Raw genomic sequence first — 20,441 nt, 5'->3', positions numbered from 1 at the left:
GTCTCAACTTCACATTTTGATGTAGCGTATGTGCTGCAAATTAATGTCTGAAGAAGTGGTGCAAAGTGTGGCAGAGCCTTCCGAGGCAAAAATTTGCCCTTCAGTAAATTCCCCCTTTAAGTATTGATAAGATTCCAAGCAGGCATATCAGGGTGCCACACCACATTTGAAACAGTATATTATCAAGTAATGCAACAAGTTTATTGCAAAGAAACACAATTTAAATTTTGTTCACCTAGGTCACCAAAAACATTGGAATGTTTTGCTTTGCAATAAAGTTTTTTGCTTGACCTGATGAATGATACTTTGTTCATTTATGGTTGCTACATTACTTAGCACTCAGGCAAGTTGTGTTATTATATGAATCTGACGTTTATAGTTACCTTATATTATCTTTTAGTATTTGCAAGTAGTAAAATCAGCTATGGAAAGAGTTTTTGATTTACCTTTGTGTACAAAGTGAAACACAAGAAACCATCTGGTTGCTAGGGACAGTGAACCCAGCAACCATTCTTGAAAATGAGATTATAAATAAGGATACTATGTGCATGGCAACTTGGAAGAGCATCCTACACATATAGAACATGTTACTGCTAACAATATGCTTTTCATATGGAAATTATCTCTTTAGAAATGGAAATAAGTGTCTGTTAACAGAATAATTTACCTAGGCAAGAAACATCTAGAGAGATGTGTATTACTGTACATTTGTTGTTTATGCAGAGATGATCTGCACTTTTATTTAACTGCAAACAGTGCTTATATTTAGTTTAATCTCCCTGTTGCATTGTCTGGCAGAAGATGAAATTGCAATGAGTTTGCTCTGGTATGTTCAAGTAAAGCATATAGTTATCAAACTTTGAAGATAATATCCAGGGGCATGTTATTTTTGTGTCCAGATGAGGACTGGGGCTCATTGGATATAAGCTTATGCAATGTTTCTCCACTGAAATTTTCCAGACTACTCTACCAGCATGATCCTATTATCTAGTGCTAGAGCATGCTGTGAGGTTTAGCCTACCTATAGTCTAGCAATATTAGGGCAGCTTTATAACAGCAATGCTGTTCTGTAAAAATTTTGCCCAGTCCTCCAGGGACAGCACTTTAATGACAAAAAAAAATTTGATTAACTGGGGATGGCTATTTGTTAAATCACTATTATCTAGGCTGGCACTTCTCTTCAGTATAAATGGCCTAGAGTTCTTTCTGTCTACGCACTGTAATTTAACCTAATTTTCCCAGGTATCCTCACATCTTCACTAGACTAATCAGACTTGCACATGTGCACGAGTGTTAAAAAGAGGTGAAAAAAAAGGTGAATCTGACTTTCCTTGTCCTTTTATGCAAGGTCACCCAGTGCTGCTACTGTGTACAAAACAATTAGCAACAGGGGCATTAAAATATATTTCTTTCTTCTAAAACCTAAACCATAACATTGGCATCGGCTGCACAAGGCTAAGGATATACAGTAGTTACACATTGGAATACAGTTATTGCAAATGCTGGAAGCTGATTGTTGGAATTTTGGTGCAGTATGAGTCATAAAGCAGGGGTATAAATAGACTGCACAGGTGTTCTACTTACCTGGTTGGAGTGGGCCTTGTGGCATCTCGGCAGCATGTCTTAGCTGGAAAAAGGCGACCTGGTAAAAGGGATAGAAAAGAGATAAAAAAATTAAAAAAACGTTGTCACAGCTTTGGAGGAAACTAAAAGAAATAGGTCTATTGCTACACAAGAAGAGATGAAAATTTTGATTGGCTCCTGGCAGCTATGACAAGCTTCAAAAAGTATTTTTGTTAATCATTATGTTGGTGAAATGTTGGATAAAGTGTTTCATTTCAATTTGAATAAGGCTGTGGCCTTTCCCTAGAGGAACATCATGTCAGTCATCATCGGGATAGCCCCTGCTCCCATTAGAAGGACCCTCCCCAAGCCTTTAAAAAGCTAACCACGCCCACTTACCGTTGTCTTTTTTTTTCCCTTCTCTTTTGCTTTTGTTCCCATTGGAAGCAAAATTTTCTTTTTGTCCTTGGGAAAGCATCAGGCCTGCCCACAAGGCGTCCTAGGGAAAGGGGTTTTGGGCCACGGGACCTTTTGTTCCCCAGCACACTACCTCATATCTGGAGTCTTCTGAGCTTCTGAGATCAGGTAAGGCACTGGTGTGCAATGTTTGCTACTCCATGTCTACATCACACATGCGGATATTTTCAACACAATTTCAAAATTAAAAAATATGTTACTTTATTGGTTCCATTAAAATTTGTTAGCTTCGGTACAGTGTATGACAATCACCACTGACGGGTTTCATGCCCTATGGCACTTCCTCAGAGTGTTACAGATTTCTAACAAGACATAACTTTATAGCAAATCTGGATGGCAAACAATTCACACAATGTGTTTCTTAAAGGTGTATTACACATATATAAACCAAATTTGTCTTCACATCTATCTTCACATTTATATTCCATACATATATCCATTAAGATTTTTAAGACCATCACAAGTTATTAAAAGAAAAAGAACTCTTTTTGATTCCATGTATGTTTTTTCTCTCTTTTGGGGATAGTTCAATTACACATTGTGGAAGTTTACTTAAAGAAAGCTTTATTTTTCCTATTGTTAATTTAATAAACTATTCTATTCAATATAGTATTTGATCTCCCAATCTTTATTTAAACCAACTGGTTTTTCAGTTTCCAAAGTAAACATCCACAATGTTTCTCTTTTATTAATTAATTTCTCCAAATCCCCCGTTCTCCTATCTAATCTGACATGTTCTATGCCTTGGAAGGATATACATCTATCATTACCATTGTGTTTGATTAGAATATGTTCCGCTATAGCAGATGAAACATCTTTTCTCCCTACACATGCTATATGTTCCAAAATCCTATCCTTCATTCTCCGCATGAAAATGAAGGATAGGATTTTGGAACATACAGCATCTCTGCAATGTTGCTCCGCCCCTTTTGTGTCACACCATGTAGCTCCGCCCCTTTTGTCGCATCACAGACCACCCCCTTTTGGTGCCCGTCCCCCACTGGCCGGTAATATTTTTTTAGTAAAGGTGGCAACCCTAGTGGCAATTAGTTTAGGCATAATTAGTTAGGGGCCTGAACCTTACTGCTTCCTGTTACTTTTGTTATCTTTTATGTTTTAATGGGGGCAGGTTTATGGCCAGCTGCCTCCCTCAACAGTCTTTCCTAAGGTGGAGGTAGTCAAAATAAAAAAATCTAAAGAAAAGTTGCTCTATGGGCTTCAGCCAAAATAGCAGCAAACTTGGGGCCTTGTAGGAGGCACCAACACTAATTATCCAATTTGCCTCTGTATAAGCTCAACAGTTGCTTTTGGTTACCTGCTTATGCAGACAAATCAGATTATTCCTCTGTCTGTGCAGACACCAGCTGAGTATCATCAAGTGATTCCTGAGCAACTCCCAGCTATAGCAAGTGGAGATGTCCCCGCCCACTCTCTAAACTTGGCAGACTAGAACGCTGCTTCAGAAGCCTCAGGTAAGTACTGCTGCTGTCAGTAAACTTGTAAGGCCTGCCTTCCTGTTAACAATGAACCTCCCAATGGATGTAGAGAGTGTCCTGAAATATGTGTCATTAAGGGGTCTGCTTCCAGCCTTGCATAATAAGCAACAGGTAAGGAGCTGCTTGCATGCAATGTAATCATATGCTTACCTGCACTGTGCTTGGTTCTGGTTGTTTGCCCACCTGAAACCAGTAGCCCTAATACAAACAGATAAATGGGCTAGCATGCTCTTATGCTGACATGTAGTGTATACTGACAACGCAGGGTGCTGAGTTCAGGCCATTTGCATACATGACATCAGTAGCCCTATTTAATATTGATCACTGGGCTGGGTGGCTGCTAGGCCCTGATATATGCTTGCTCTAAGCAGCAGCTAATCTAAAATTTGTATTCCATGTTGCTGCGATTGTATATATGTGCTCCTATCTTGTTCTGCAGTATATGTTCTGGCTATTGCTCTCCTGAACAAGTAGCCCTAATGGATGTAGAGCAAAGGTCTGACTGGCTGCTAGGCCATGATACATGCTTGCTCTTAGCGGGAGCTAATCTAAACTATATATTACATGTTGCTGTGATTACATCTGTGTGCTCCTATTTTGTTCTGCAGTATATGCTCTGGCTATTGCTCACCTGGAACAAATAGCCCTAATGGATGTAGAACACAGACCTGGCAAGCTGCTAGGGCCTGATATATGATTGCCCTAAGCAGCAGCTAATATACACTATGTATTATATGTTGCTGGGATTGTATCTGTGTGCTTTTAGTTTGTTGTTCAGTAAATGTTCTAGTTATTGCTCACCTGAAATGAGTAGCCCGAAAGGATGTAGATCACTGGGCTGGGTGGCTGCTAGGTTCTGATATACAGGCTTGCTCTAACCTAAACTATGCATTACATGGTGTTGTGATTGTATCTGGGGTACATTGGCGTTCAATACCGATGAGTACTGACATGGATACTTACATGTGAATGTCTTATTATGCCAATGCTTTGCTCCTGGGATAAGGTATAGCTTAAACCATTAACCAGGGAATGTACTTTATTACTGTACATGGCAATGTTTCTACAAGTGGTAGGTAAGTTTAAATATTGTCTTGATGAACACAACAGGAGTTTCTGAAGCCCGTCTGTCATAAGGATCGATGGGTTAACAATAACCACAGGTATGCAGTACATTTGGGCCGTTGAATGTAAATTTTCCCAGATTCAGCAGCCTTGTATTACAGATCACTTCCTGCATGAATGGAGGGCCAGGTAATAATTGCTTATTCCAGTCAAATGTGCAGTATAATTACTGTTCATTGCTGGGGTTGGGCATGGTGCTCTGCCAGAACCAGTATCTTAGGGCCCTGACCGAGGCATATGTAATAATCACATGGTTTAATACATGCTAGCACCATGGCCCACACCCTGCAGGGGGATACTAATGCTTTCAGAACGAATGCTCAATTTGGTTAAGCTCCATAATACAACTGAGTCTACCAAGCAACATATATGTGTGCATCTATAGGTGGGCCATCGATGTGTGTGTATATGCATGTATATATGTATGTACAAGTATTTTGAACTCTTTATCCATAATTTCTACTAGAGCACCCAGGTCATCTGACTAATTTTTAAGGGTGCAACCTGATTTTTTCATACTTATCATGATCTTCCTTTCCTGGACGAACTCCATGTCAGTACGGCCCACCCTTTTTTCCAGTAATTTGAGAGCTTGTTGCAAAGACACAGGTAAGTGGGTGTGGTTGGCTTTTTAAAGGCTTGGGGAGGGTCCTTCTAATCCCGATGAGTACTGACATGGAGTTCATCCAGGAAAGGAAGATCACGGTAAGTGAAATAATCTTCATTTTTTCACCTCCAACTCTTTATTTTGTCCGTGTGAGGTATTGGTCCATTCTACTTGTCCAATGATTCTGATATTCAATTACGTGTGTGTGTGTATATATATATATATATATATATATATATATATATATATTGTAAGGTATACAGTGTTTTGTATGTATATATACAGTATTTCTATACATATTACCTGTGCTCATTTTGCATATTACCTACAACATATTAATTTTAATGTCCCCTTTTATGACAATTAAAGATGTCAAAGCAAATACTACATAGCTACAGTCTCCCCTCCATGTAAGTCTTCCATCATAGCATGTTTCCTTTAGGCGAATGGAAAGAACATCTTGCCTAGGTAAATCCGCTTGTGCTGATGTTGAGAGTATCTAAAATAGACACATATTGTATTCACAGAGCACTTTAATCTTCAGTGTCAAAATCTGCCTAATTAGCTGATTGAAACAAATAATTTGATGTACCATATCAGCTGCATCAAAAGGTTCCTGCTGTGGCTTACAGAGAACATATGCAGCATCTACAATTTTGTGTTCTTAAATGCCGTTTTAAGGATTTTCAAGTAGTCGGGTAAATCCTTAAAAAATGCAGCCTCTTTATTAAATGCACCATAGCTTGTGCTAAAATTAACTTAGAAGTAATAATAATATAAAAATAAAAATGTTACATTCTACACATTCTTTATCACTTCTTTCTGAGGATAAAATATTAGAAAATGTAGGTATTTTCCAATGTAAGTAAACTCCACTGAAGCACAGTGATAACTGCAACCCTACCCTCATCATGCTGATGTGTACACACTAGGATTAAAGTGCCACAACAGTTTGGTGCAAACACTCCTTATTTATATCCCTCCAAAGCTGTCTTTTGTTTGATTGTAGGTCCATGTTCTCTAACCCTTACAGAGCTGTTGTGTGACTTTAGCCTGCTTACTAACCTTGTACTGTATCTTAAACTCTGCTCTGATCTGTGCCTTGTTCTCTTCTTAACCCTTTATCTTGCCTTTATACTTTGTCTTTATTTATTTGACACTCTATAAAGGGCATTGTCCTGAAACATGCCATGTACCCACTACCCATATTTAAATTCACTTTCAGTCATACTGCTGGAATTCCTCATCTTACTTTATGGTTTCACTGCTTTGTCTTTATTGCTTATTACCAGTACCAGCCGTGCATGTCTTTGCTGTCCTGTTTGCTATCAGTGCTAACAATGTCTGTCTTGCCTATCAATTTGCCTGCCCCACCTGTACAATAATATACTGTGAAGCAGGACCTGCCTTTATCCATTACTAGTATTTCCTTTTCCTCTCAGCTTTTTGAGGAAGTGGGTTATCCACGAAACGCGTCAAAGCTGTCAAGCTCACTACGCTTTGTTCTTATATTTTAAATGCATTTCTAATAAATGGATGTTTTTAATTCGCTGGTGCTCCGTGTTTGCTAAAGATTTCATTGGAGGTTATACGCATCGGGAGCGTTCTTCACGTGCAGCACAGTGGGCACACATCAACGGGTTTGTGAGTGCTCCCCCTTTTTCTCTTCTTTTCCTCTCTGTTGCCCAGTACCTGCTTCAGCCTCTGCTTCAGCCTAAGTCCTTATTCATGTGGTCATTGGCCATTACTGTAATCCCAGTTGTCTAAGCATCACAATTCAGATAGAGATACAGTATAAGAAAACTGACAAACATTTAACATTTTGTCACCTGATTTCCCAACTCTATTTCTCACCTTTGTTTTGCTAGTGCTTGCACTTCTCACAATTATCATTTTCACATCAATATTCTTGAGTTGGAAGACACCCAAAAGCATTTTTCTTTATTTGGACAAGGTTTGCATACACTATAATGATGAATCTTTCAGAAGCCTTGAGAATTCTCAATTAAGCAAAGTGAAAGAAATATTTTATTTATATTAACGTATAGTGATGTGCCATTGGTTTGAATGAATCTTGGAAACACTGAGCTCCATGTGTTCTTCACCATGAAAATGCCGGCAAGAAGAAAAAGGAACATTTGACTGCAATTTTTTTTTATCTCTGTGAGTAATGTTTTTTTTTTGGTATGATCAAGCCCAGGAAGAACCTTGATCATTGATAAATCTGTCCCCAAGTAGATTAGTGTGAAAACCATAGCAAACACATTACTGTTTATACTTCTTTTTCTGTTTGATCACATTGTTGGCAAAAGATACTAATGGAACAAAAGTGATTTTGGAATTTAAAATGCAGTAATTTATTGCATTGATATAGTCCCATGTGTCTGATTACTTAGCATTTGGTTCCATTTCCTTTTTATCAAATATCCCATTAAAATTTCTATCTCACACAAAGGACTTGCTGATACCTAGAAAATGATGTGCCAGCATCTTTTTTACGCTTTTTATAAATATGTTCAGCATGCTGGGAACACTCAGCTTTCATTGTAATTTTAAATAAATGGTATGAGATCCCATTGTACAGAATTGTAAGGAAACTGACAATAACATTTTTCATAGTGTTTTTTTTAAATACATTATGGCCTGAGTTGCTTTTCTAATGCCTAACTCAGCCCCGCTTTCTGTCAGTGGCAAAACAACAGATTTTTTTTTTCTATATTTAATTGTGTTTCAGCAGAGTTTAGGCAGGGTGCCAAACTTCCAAACTCTTAGCTAGGTTCTAAGGCTTCTGGACAATAAACTCTGTGCCTGTAAACTTTACAGCAAAAAGGTATCTTTTGCCATGCTAAATGAAGGACAGACTGTTATCCTGTGTCCTCTTCTTACGTAATACTGTTAGAACAAATACTGGATAAAAGCATAATGAAAATGATAATGTCAATTCATTCATTCATATTGTTAAGCTGTCCCTTTGTGTGTATGTAGCATATTGAGAAGAGACTATGAGTACTTCAGAAAGAAAGAACTTGTTGAATAACTGGGCCAGTACTGTATTGTTATTTCTGCTGTTATATGATTATACTATTACTTTCAGGACCGCCATCAGAAATTGCAGGGCCCCATACAACAACATTTCCTGGGCCCCCTGGGCTGTGCCCACCGCAAGCCCCACCTACAGGTCTGCCCCCCACCACACAGTAAAAAAACAAAAAAAATATTGGTGGCTAGGGTTCCCACATGTTAATAAAAAATAAAAAGATATTGGTGGTCAGGGCCCCCCATAAAAACATTTGTGTCCAGGACCCCCCCCATTAAAAAATATTGGTGGCTAGGACCCCACATGAGAAAAAAAAATTGGTGGCCAGGGCCCCTTAAACATCCATGCCTTCCTGAAGTCAGCAGCTCTCAGAAAGATGGGGGGCCCGGCTAATCAAGTAAGTGTGGCGTGGTCGGCCCCCCTTACCCTCGGGCCCCCTACAACTCTCCCCCCTGTCCCCCCCCTGATGGCAGCCCTGATTACATTAGTATAATCTATCTATCTATCTATCTATCTATCTATCTATCTATCTATCATCTATCTATCATCTATCTAAGTAGCAAATGTCCTGCTCAAGCCATTAACATTTCTTGAAATGTCAATATACAGTATACATAGCAGGTGTTTTCCCTAAATGGGCAGACAGGCTGTGCAGAAGGTATATAATGGCCTAAATAAGGCCCAGGATTATGTGGAAGAAGATGTAAGAAAGACGATTAAAAGATTAAAAACCAGAACATTAAAGACCAGAACATTAGAAGGAAGGTGTAAGTTCTTAAATATATGGGGCTGCATTAGAATCTTACTTACTCTATATTCACATGATCATAATTTGACATTTGTATTTCCTGTCACTGTTCATTATATTTGAAGTTACTTTGAATATAACAATCTCAAAATAATCTTTAATGGAAACTAAATTAAAATTTGTAATATTAAACTTATTGGATTTTAACATTGCAAAAGTATTTTTTTCTGTTTTACTGCTTATTGTGCCCCTGCCCAAGGACATAATCAGATCCAGTTCAGCATTTTATGTTGATTTGATGTGTCATTGTAAATAAGAATGCAAGTTCTAATGGGTTTGCAATTCTATACTCCATAAATTACATTTTATTGGAAATGAACAGGAACAGGTGCATAATTATATTCATAAGATATTATTAAAAGATAGTGTTTTGTTAATAATAACATGTCTCTGTCCTTTGGTGTCTGCCATTGTCCTTCAGAAATATAGTAAGCTCTTTACATCAGTGCATTTTATGCCAGGGTAGGGAATATTCTGCAAAATTGTTGATGTGTATAAAACTGTCTTCCCTCAGTATACTTTTTATATTTTTTTTATTTGGCTGAACTGCTTTAATGTCACAGGTGATATATTTTAGTGGTAAAGAAAATCTTTGTACTTGATTTAAAGTTTGTCATCTCTCACGTAAACTTTAGTCTTTTGGTTTCTTTTATATAAGTTTTGTGACCTCCATTTAGGGTAATTATTATATAAAAATAAATTGTTTTAGATGATTGAAATTTATTGGTAAACAGATGTTGAATTTATCTTTGCTGTTCAGAAGAAGTATGGGAACACACAGCAATTATCTTGACCAATAAAATCATTAGAGAGAAATTATACTGGATGAAAACCAGTAATTAATGCCAATATACTGTATTTAGATAGTGACTTTTTTCATAGACAGACCTGCAGCTTATATATTCATTTATTTACGAAGCCTATGACAGACACTATTTACAGAATACAAAAAAAATTACTTTATTGGTCACAGAAATCTGCACTTACCCCTGACTTAAAATGTGCAATAGAGTGACTCCAAAATGCTGATTCATTAAGGATCGTATTTAGGTGTAATAGTACATCTTCTGCGCTCCACTCATGTGATGCAAACATTTAAAGGCGCCTTGTCAGTTTTTTCTTTGCCTAATGTAGATCTATGCCTGATAGTTCCTTGGTGCACTTCTTGTCTGATTACTGTTCCCTGACCCTTGCCTGTCCTTGTTCACTGCTGTATTGCTGCATGAACTGGCTTTTGCCCATTTTCTGACCAAGCTACCGCACTAGAGAAACAAAGTTGAAAGGTGCACACCCTAAGGTTAAGATACGAGGTGCTAATCTGTGGGAGGCTCCCCATGCGGGTCTTCAGAGCTAATGTAACAAAAAATGAAGAACGGATTGCACACTCTATTTGAAAAAATCATAAACAAAATTTATTAAACAAAAAAAGAAAAGGTTACACAAAATACCAAAACAAATGGTGAGCCCAACACGTTTCAACCATAGTGGTCTTCCTCAGGGCCACAAATAAAAAATGACTGATTGCTTTGACCTCAGCTTATTTCCCTGACTACGCTTCTGGTTTCTGATTGCGTACTGCACTGACTGCTTACTCTTTCCCCGTTCTTCCTGACACACATTTTGGTTCCCTTGCCTGCCCAAACCCCTCACCTTGGTTCTCTCACTTTCAGACCTGGCTGCATCTAAGTAGCGAAGGGCTTCTTCAGACATGTTATAGGAAGAAGCATGTGCCGTGACCATAACCTTGATGGTCTGTGTTTAGGATACTGAATGTTACATTAGGGTAATCGATGTAAAAAAAACTGCTAGAGATCTTAATCTCACTCAAGTTTTTTACATTAAGACCTAAATTTTTTTTCCTCATTTAACACCAGCCATCACCCATTTCAAAGTTTAAAGTGGTCATATTTATAGAGGTTTGTATTTTGATTCACTCAAGAAATTAACACCATTATTTTACACCACCTCAGAGCTTGTGGAATTAAAGTCACAATGTAGCTAAACTAAGCAAAATAGTGGCATACAAGTAGTGTTGTGTGGTGTATACTTAGTCCATTTTTTGATAGATATGTCCTTATTAAAGTTTCAAGTTATACTGACACTATTTAAAATAGAACAATTAATACATAAAAGTGATGAAATTAAAAATAATGTCCAAATGTCCAAGCCCAAATCACTAAGGATATATAGGGGGTTATTTACTAAACTCCGAATGCAGAAATCACAGAAAATTCGTGATTTTTTTGTTATAAAATCAGACTTTTAAAAAATCACAAATTTTTCGGAATTTATTAAACCCTGAGGATGGAAAAGTCTGGTACTGAAAATCCAGCATCCCAGACCTGTTGAGGTTGCATATAAGTCAATGGGAGCAGTCCCAATGATTTTTTGATGTGCGCTGGGTTTTGTGCAATACCTCGACGTTTTTGGGTGAAAATTCCAAAAAAATGTGAAATTCTCAAAAATCGGATGAAAAAATCCCAAAAAATTGTGAAAGTCAGATTTTTGCCCGCAAAGCAAAATTTCGGGGAAAATGTAATAATAAATAAGCATAAAAAACCAGAGCGGCTTTGATCTGAGTTTGTAGCAGAAAATATTAAGATAAATTCGGACTTTGATAATTCATGGTTGCTGCTTGCAACCCAACTTCCTTTCCATCTAATTGAGCTGGGTCTAGAAGTTACTGTATACTGAAAAAATCTGGCATTTTGGGAAACATTGTAATACCACTGCATAAGAAAGCGAGCTTTTTTTAGTCCACACATATTCATAGTTCTATAATTACATAGCTAATTTGGAGCTAATTAAGTGTATCAAGTTAAGGCATTAATAGTATCTGCTATTGCAACATCACTTATCAGGGCATTTCACAACCTACTGTAAGTACTCTCATTGTGAAGAACCATTTGCACTGATTCAACTGAAAGTTCTATTTTTCAAGTCTAAAGGGGAAGGGCCTTGTTCTTGTAAACTTGTTCTATGTTCTTGTAAAGAGACATAATATACCCTTGTAACCCAACCTTAATAGTCTTTCTTCATAGTTCCACACTTTTATCAGCTCAATTTTATACTTCTTAAGGATCACTGTGCAAAAATCACACTGCATACTCTAGGTAAGCCCTTACTAAAGGTCTTTAAAGATGCAAAATTATATTTTCAACCCCTGAGTCAAAGTCCTTTTTTATGAAAGACAACACTTTATTGCCCACTAACTGATACTGTCTAGAGTAGCAAATAGGTTATCCATAGAAACATCCACATCATTCTCAATGAAAGAAAAACTATACCTCCAGAGGAAAAATAAAAAGAATGTTTAATACGGTTTGGAAACAAGGGTGCAGCTCACACAATTACTGTACTTACTGATCAAAACATTTTACAATTTCTTAAATAGGCAAAAAAAAATTGAATGCTAGGCAGATTTTATAATTACCTATCATTCCTACTTGAAGAATGGGAAGGCTAATACCCTGTCTAGACCATCAGCTGTAGGTCTTATAGAAAACAGACATTCCTTTTCTTGATAACAGTATTTTTTTATTTCAGCAACCCTGTCCAGATTTTTGGTCTTAGCTTGAAGGAAACTTAACAGGGACTCTGAAACCCAAACATTCCTTGGGCATGTCAAATTGGTTTGTACAGGTACTAGTGATTTTTCTGTTCCTAAGAAAATGTTTTGGACTATTTTGTATTTTTGATCAAGTCAACCCTGACTTATACCACTATTCTAGTAGCTTATCCCTTTTCTATAAACTGCTGTTTGAACTGACCACCCACAATCTGAAAGGATTCTCTTTGTACAATTCCTTTTGGTTTTAATCATTTGGCTCTTTGGGGGCATTGTTAAGCCATTTTTGCAGTAGCAGGTATTGTAATGTATAAGCTCACTGACTACTACTTCTTTATACTGAGTTGTGGTAAACGATTAACCAATTTTACGACCAATATTTATATCTAAAAATTCTGCTTTCTCTTTTGAGACATGGTGTGTAAATTGTAGTCCCATGTCATTCAAACTGATTATTCAAGGAATTTTTCTAATCCATTTATGTCTCCTTCTCAAATTATAAACACATCATCTATGTAGTGGGCATAGGAGTCCCTCCCACAAATACCTCATCGGACCATTAGAAACAATGCTCCCAACTTCCATAAATTAATCTGCATATGTGGGTAAAACCCTGCTCCCATGGCCACCCTTGTAATCTGAAGGAAACACTTGATATGAAAAACAATTATAAACAACATAAACTATACACCATCCAAAATAAATACAATATGCTCCATAATAAATCTGGTAGATTTCTACAAAAATAGAAAACAGCTTGTTAGCTTATGATCAGAGATATATATATATATATAGAGATACTTCATCTATTGCAAAATTCATATTGATCTTTTCATACAAATTCATATAGCTTTTCCAATAAATGTTTAGTCTCTATGATGACAGTTGTACAAGTGTTTGCAATGAAAAATGTTGATTCAACATATTCTGACATATGTATGCTGTAAGACTATCTGTACCTGTACCTTCTCAGCCTGTACTGGTAGATGGACAAAAATAAGGGTAGTGACTAATATCTATGCTGACAGACTTATCATGAATTACCATCATTGGCATCCAGGTAAACCCAGTTTGAGGGCACTCTGTGGTTAGTTAGGGGTTTTAGCAAGAATAAGGGTTAACTTCTGATTTTTATAAAACTGGACTAAAGTTTCACTCTGCCCAACATTTTTCTCTGTGTTAGTAAGGGTGCTCCTGAAAATTTAGATGAATGGTATTTCGAAATTAGCTTCTGTTCCTCTTTTGGTGCTTCTCTTGATTAGTGATAGGTGAATAAATTCATCTGGCACAAATTTGCGGCAAATTCACGCGTTTCGCCGCTGGCGAATAAATTCGCAAATCTGCGAAAATTCGCCCGTGTCAATTTCCGATTTTTTCATTAGAATTGCTTGATTTTATAGTGAAAAGGTTAGAATTGCTTGATTTTATGATTTTATAGTGACAATGTTCGAATTGCTCGATTTTTCGTGAAAATTTTTGAATTTGACGATTTTTTTCATGAAAACATTTGAATTTTTCTCGTTTCCCGAATTTTGCGGGAAATTCGTGAATTTTCCGGCGAAGCAAAACGGGAGACATTTGCCCATCACTACTCTTGATGATCAGATTCCCCTGTGTAAACTGTTAATATACATACACCCTGTGTACTATTGTTCCCAGTGTGCTCAGCTACTCAGCATTCAAACACTGAGCTTTCCTCCTCCTGCACTGGCTCATTGACTTCAGAACTCACATGGCTAGCTGCTTTGCAGTCAATTTGGCAGCCTTCTAGTCTTTTTGTTAAGCAGTTGCAACTTGTAGCAAAATATTGTAGTTAATAATCATAATTTCCTATCTCTGTCTCAGCAAATAGGGTCGTTTTGATTTACAAATCTAACATTTTGCTTAAACCAAATACAAAATGGATACCTCTGGGACTGAACAGATGTTAATTTATCTCAACCAGCAGGCTGCAGCAATGGCATATGTTATGCTAAATCTGAAAATGCAAGTTCCCGGCAGTTACAGGGACAGGTGGCTCAAGCTATGGCCAGTTCCCCAGTTGTTGGCCATTCTGCCCCTGCTATACTATATTAATAATCATAAGTTCCCTTCTCTGTCTCGGCAAACAGGGTCCTTCTGATTTACAAATCTCACTATCCCTCAGCTAGTTCTCCATTCAGGTATCCATACTAGAAATCAGTAACCTTCTGTTGGGCAAAGTGTCAAATATTTATGTGAAATCCAAGTAGATCCCATTCACTGCAACCCCCTTGCATAAAACCATGATGGCACATGATGTTAGATTTTAAATGTATTTCATTATATTATCAATTCATTGATCTATCACCATCATTCTAGACATTAAGGAGCAGATTTACTCAGGTTGGAACGGTAAATATGAATTAGAATTTTTGAATTTTCTTTTGCTCAAAACTCAAAATTTCAATTTAAAACCACCAATTTAGATTTGAATGTGAGATTTATCACATCTCAACCATGGAAACATTTCTAATTCGCTACTTCACCACTAAAACCTGTTGATTTAATGTAGAAGTCAATGGCAGAGGTCCATTGAACCATTTGAAGATATAAATTGCGGAGAAAACTCTATTCGAATTCCATTCAAATTTTTGGGACATTCCTAGTTGATCGAACGTTAGACTTCAATTGTTTTCATAAAAAAACATCCCATTCAAGTTGAGTATAAAAAATTCACACTTCGAAATTTCATCTTAGATAAATAACCTCCTCAGTAATCAATTAAATTGACTAGAGTGGTTTAGCAATGACAGCTCTAAGCCCTTTTACTTGAACTTTACTTTTGTTTACTTTCACATATACTACATATACTAGTCACTCTTTAAAAACAACCATCATCAATGTTTAGCTATTAGAATTGGGTTTATTAAACAGGAAGCTTTCATTAAATGGATCCTCAGTTATGTAAAAGAAAGTAAATAACATTTTAAAATATCAGATTTGTCCTTGCTGTTATTAACCAATTGACACCTCTCTGATTTTTCTTTCCAGCCTTAACACCAACCTATGAGACCTTAAATGTTTTGCTTTGCTACATATTTCCTTGCTTACAAGGGGAATATACTGTCAGGTATATTTGTTAAGTAACATTTTACGGATTTCAATTTTCCATATTTGTTAAACTATAAGAAAACTCTCTCTCAGTTCATGCACTTGGCAGAACTAATAATATACTTATACTATTTCCTTAACCAATTCTGTGCATTTTGTATAAGTTAGTGGAGAAGGTACTTTGTACTCCTTACTCCACCAGAATAATGTCATTTTTAAATTTTCTCTTGGAATTAGTCTAATAGATGTAATAAAAATGGGTTTTTTACCCCAGTTTACTTAATAAATTTGCCTGTACTACCATCGTCTCTCTGGTTGTACTACAACTTTATTTAGTCCTCATATTGTGTTTTCATTCCCTTTTTTAAAAAGCCAGAATGAGGACTGGCCTCTCACTTTACATGGTAAGGCATACTGAGAGTGTAGTACTAAATGTAACTTGCTGTAGCACACAGGACTGCCATCAGAAATCATGGGACCCCTGCATAGCAAAATTTTCTGGGCCCCGCTTGTCTCCCCTCCCTTACCCATCAGTATGAAGGCCAGACAAGACACAAACGTTAAAACATTAAGTGCCCTCCTACTAAGTTAAAAAAAGAACTTTGATGCCCAGGGCCCCCCTACAAGTTTTGGTGTCAGGGCCCCCTTCAAATTGAAGAAAATAAAAAAACATTGGTGGCCAAGGACCCCCTACAAGTTTAAAAAATAACATTGGTGGCCAGGGCCCCTATAAGATATTAAAAACAAATTTGGCGAGGGACCCTACAAGTTAAAAGAAAACTGCACTTACCTTAGCCAGGGAGCTCAGGTGCTGGTATCTTCAGTTTCCTGTGCTCTGATTCGCCAGTGAAATGTAAGTCCCGGATAAGCCGCATGGCAATTGGATGAAGTAGAGGGGAGGTACAAACTTCACCCAATCCGATCCCCATGCGACTTTACCGGGACTTACACTTCATGGTGAATCAGAGCACTAGAAAGGAAGATACATGTCATCAGAGCTCCAGCCCCCTCTCCATTCCGGAGGTCTGCAGCTCACTGGTGGCATGGGCCCAGCTCTGCAGGTAAGTGCATCATGGCCGGGCCCCCCTTAACTCCCCAAACCATCCTGGCCCGGGACAGCAGTACCCCCTGTCCCCCCTGATGGCGGCCCTGATAGCACATACAGCTCCTTCGTTTTTCTCTTATCCAGCACAGAGAACTATTCCAGATGAACATTGTGATCCTTTAAATCACTCATGAAATCTGTATTAACAAATATATATTCTGCTCTACAATTTAAAATAAATTCACAGGTTTTCATTTTAAGTTCTGCAAAAGTTTAATTTTGTACTGTTAATGCTGTAGTAAACTTCGTTAAATCTGCATTTTTGGATGGCTATTTTTTGTTAAAAAAAGATATGCTTCTTAAATTATTAGTAAAAATGTGGACCAGCAGCAGTAGCACTATACACAGTATAGTTTAACCTTGCTGACAGTGGAACTAGGACTAAACTTTTTTAACTTTAATTAATACCTAGAGAAGCTTGATACTTTAATTATAGTTTAATAATTTATGCCTACTGTGTCAGCATTGCTTTGTGTTTTTCCAAACTGTGTTTGCTTCTGTAGTGAATATTAGCTTTAAACAGAGATCAAGTACATCAATTCTTTAGCAACTTAACTTAATTTCCCATGTTATTATCGTAATTAAATATTTTGTATGTTTTAGTTTTGTTAAATCACAAGAAGAATATATTTCAAGTGTTTGTCTTTATTCATAGTTTAAATACAAGTGACAGAATAAACATAATATAGCGACTTCCCTTGTGCCTGTGTGCTCAGCCAGCCACACTGCCCTGCTGAGTAACAACTTCAGCACTACATTTAAATAGAGATCTTACCGGTTGTAAGGTATTGTGCCCCGCGGGGCTTGGAACATCAGTGCACATAGGGTATTTCACATTTTATCATTCACATTTTAGCAGGATATGTATGCCTGCTTTGGTTCATTCACCTATGCACTTAATCTGTGTTTTAGTCATCACGTATGCACCTCTTGATACATTGCCAATTGAACTGTATTAGGGGATTGGCACTGATGACACAGAGAACCCACAGAGAACCCACACACATCATTTTGGTTTTTAGCACTCTTTCTGTTTGCATAAATATGTGTTTGTATTTAGCCTGCACTTCCATGAAGACAGCTCTCGTCTATGAGCCGAAACACCGCTTATTTTTGTTACACAAGACCTGTATATGTGTGTGTATATGTATATACATATATATATATATATATATATATATATATATATATATATATATATATATATATATATATATATATATATATATATATATATATATATATATATATATATATATATAGGGGCCGATTCACTAAGCTCGAGTGAAGGATTCGAATGAAAAAAATTCGAATTTCGAAGTATTTTTTTGGTACTTCGACCATCGAATTGGTTAAATTCTTTCGAATACGAACGAATCGAACGAAAAATCGTTCGACTATTCGACCATTCGATAGTCGAAGTACTTTCCCTTTAAAAAAAACTTCGACCCCCTACTTCGGCAGGTAAAACCTACCGAAGTCAATGTTAGCCTATGGGGAAGGTCCCCATAGGTTTGCTAACCTTTTTTTGATCGAAGGATTTTCCTTCGATCGTTGGATTAAAATCCTTCGAATAGTTCGATTGGAAGGATTTAATCATTCGATCGAACGAACGTTTAGCGCTAAATCCTTCGACTTCGATATTCGAAGTCGAAGGATTTCAATTCGAGGTTCGAATTTCGAAGTATTTTTTACTTCGAAATTCGACCCTTAGTGAATCTGCCCCATAATGTATGTGAAGCTTATTTATGTCCCAGGTTCCTAACAGAGTGGTTACCTACCTACATAAGCACTGTGGTATCACCCCAAGCTAAGGTTCCTGCTCTTGTCAGCTTCCTTATTCTGCCTTTTCTAGTCTGAACCCTTCTCTGCCTTGTCCTACCTTACCTTAACCTTGCCTTGTTTACCTTGCCTTGTTATAATCCTGTCATGCTTTAAAACATGCCTTGCCTTTTCCTACTCCGGTTCCAGCCCTGCTTTGACCTTGATCTTGCCTTGCTTTAACCTTGCCTTGACTTTGCCCTACCTTGTCTTCCATACTATTCTGAACCTTGCTCTGTTCCTTGCTCTGATCCTTACCTTGCATTGTCCTGCCTTGACCTTACTTGCACCTTGGCCTATCTTTCCTTCTCCTGTCTGTATCTTGTCTGCCTAGCCTGGTCCTTATCTATCCTCCTGCTATTGAGTCCTCCTGCTATCCAGTCCTCCCATTCCTGATCTATGCCCGCATTGTCCTATCCTTCCAGTCTGCTCCCGATCTACACCAGCACCGGCCTGTCCTAATTTAGTCTGTTTTTGTCTACGTCCACTCCGTCCTGCTCCTTCCCAGTCTGCTACTATTCTGACTTCGCCCTTGTCATCTTGTTCAGTCTGACCCATCTTCATCTGGTCCAGTTCTGATTCTACATCCTCGTCACCTTGTTCCTGTCTTGCCATTCAGTTCCTTGTGTGCACAGCCAGTCCCTACCTGAAAGACTCACAAATTTCTCATCTGCCTCAACAGCACCCCCTTCATACCCCTTACATAATAACATGGTCAAATTTCATTGTCTTATTGGATGTTTTTATGGACAAAATGAGAGAATATGTGCCATCCATGTACCATCCATCTATAATTTGTTGACATTCTATGTTATAATACTGGAGTTTCAGTAATATTTCACAAACTTTTTAGAGTAGTTCAAATTAGCAATTGCAACATTGATTGGAAACATTACTACTTCAATCTATAAAACACCAAAGAAGCATCCCCCTTAAAATGTATTTGTGCACCTTATTTTAAAATAGTGCCCAGATTGTTAGTTGGATTAAGATCATGGACCATTGAAGAACACTTAACTATTTTTTCTCCAGTGTCTTATTTGCCATTGTGTTTGGAATCCGTGTACTGTAGAAAGATGAACTTTCTCCCATGTTTAAGTTTTTTTTCTTTAGCAGATTGAAACAGGTTATCATGCAGTATTTTCTTGTACACTGTAGCATCTGTTCTTCCTTCTATTTTAACAAGAGGTCCAGTTCCTGCTGAAGAAAAGCAACTACACTGCATTGAGTACCTAGCCACTCATTTGTTTTGGCAAACTCTAGATATGCTTTATATTTTTTTTTGAGTAATTGTATTTTTGTCTGCAGAGATTTTGATACAACCATAGCTATATTTACGTTCTTTAATTGTGTATAAATGCAGATAGCGGTGCTTTGTGACATTTTCGATAAATAGATTTCTTTCTTTGCACATCCCTTTGGGCTTATCCACTGTGTAACAACTAAATTATTAATGCTTGTTTGACAACACATGCAGGAGAATATTCATAATTTCTGTGCTTTCTAGAATGCTAGAAAACTGGAGGGCTTAGCTGAACAGAGCAACTTTGATTCCAAAGCAAGTGATTGTTTTAGTTTAGAAACCTTTTATTAAAGTTTGTGTTATATAATATCGTATTGTTGATTTCATTGTGCCAGGGGCATAACACAAATCACTGACTTCAGACTGTATTGTTTGCTGTCTCCCTAGGCTTGAAATGAATGACAATCCCACTACAAATATGTCATAGCATGATAGTGGCAAAAATTCTGCTGTATATAA

General features: G+C 37.3%; 1 long non-coding RNA gene across 1 annotated transcript in view; it reads left to right on the top strand.

Moving 5' to 3' along the window:
• LOC121402193 overlaps positions 1–20,441 on the top strand; it is a 69,789-nt gene that overhangs the window by 36,541 nt on the left and 12,807 nt on the right. The window contains exon 2 of the long non-coding RNA XR_005966675.1: positions 3,398–3,512. This is a non-coding gene — a long non-coding RNA (uncharacterized LOC121402193). The remainder of the gene's footprint in view (positions 1–3,397; positions 3,513–20,441) is intronic.

This window comes from Xenopus laevis, chromosome 3S (genome assembly GCF_017654675.1).
Source record: "Xenopus laevis strain J_2021 chromosome 3S, Xenopus_laevis_v10.1, whole genome shotgun sequence".
In the NCBI taxonomy this organism is placed as follows: domain Eukaryota; kingdom Metazoa; phylum Chordata; class Amphibia; order Anura; family Pipidae; genus Xenopus; species Xenopus laevis.
This window is presented reverse-complemented; position numbering and strand designations above follow the sequence as displayed.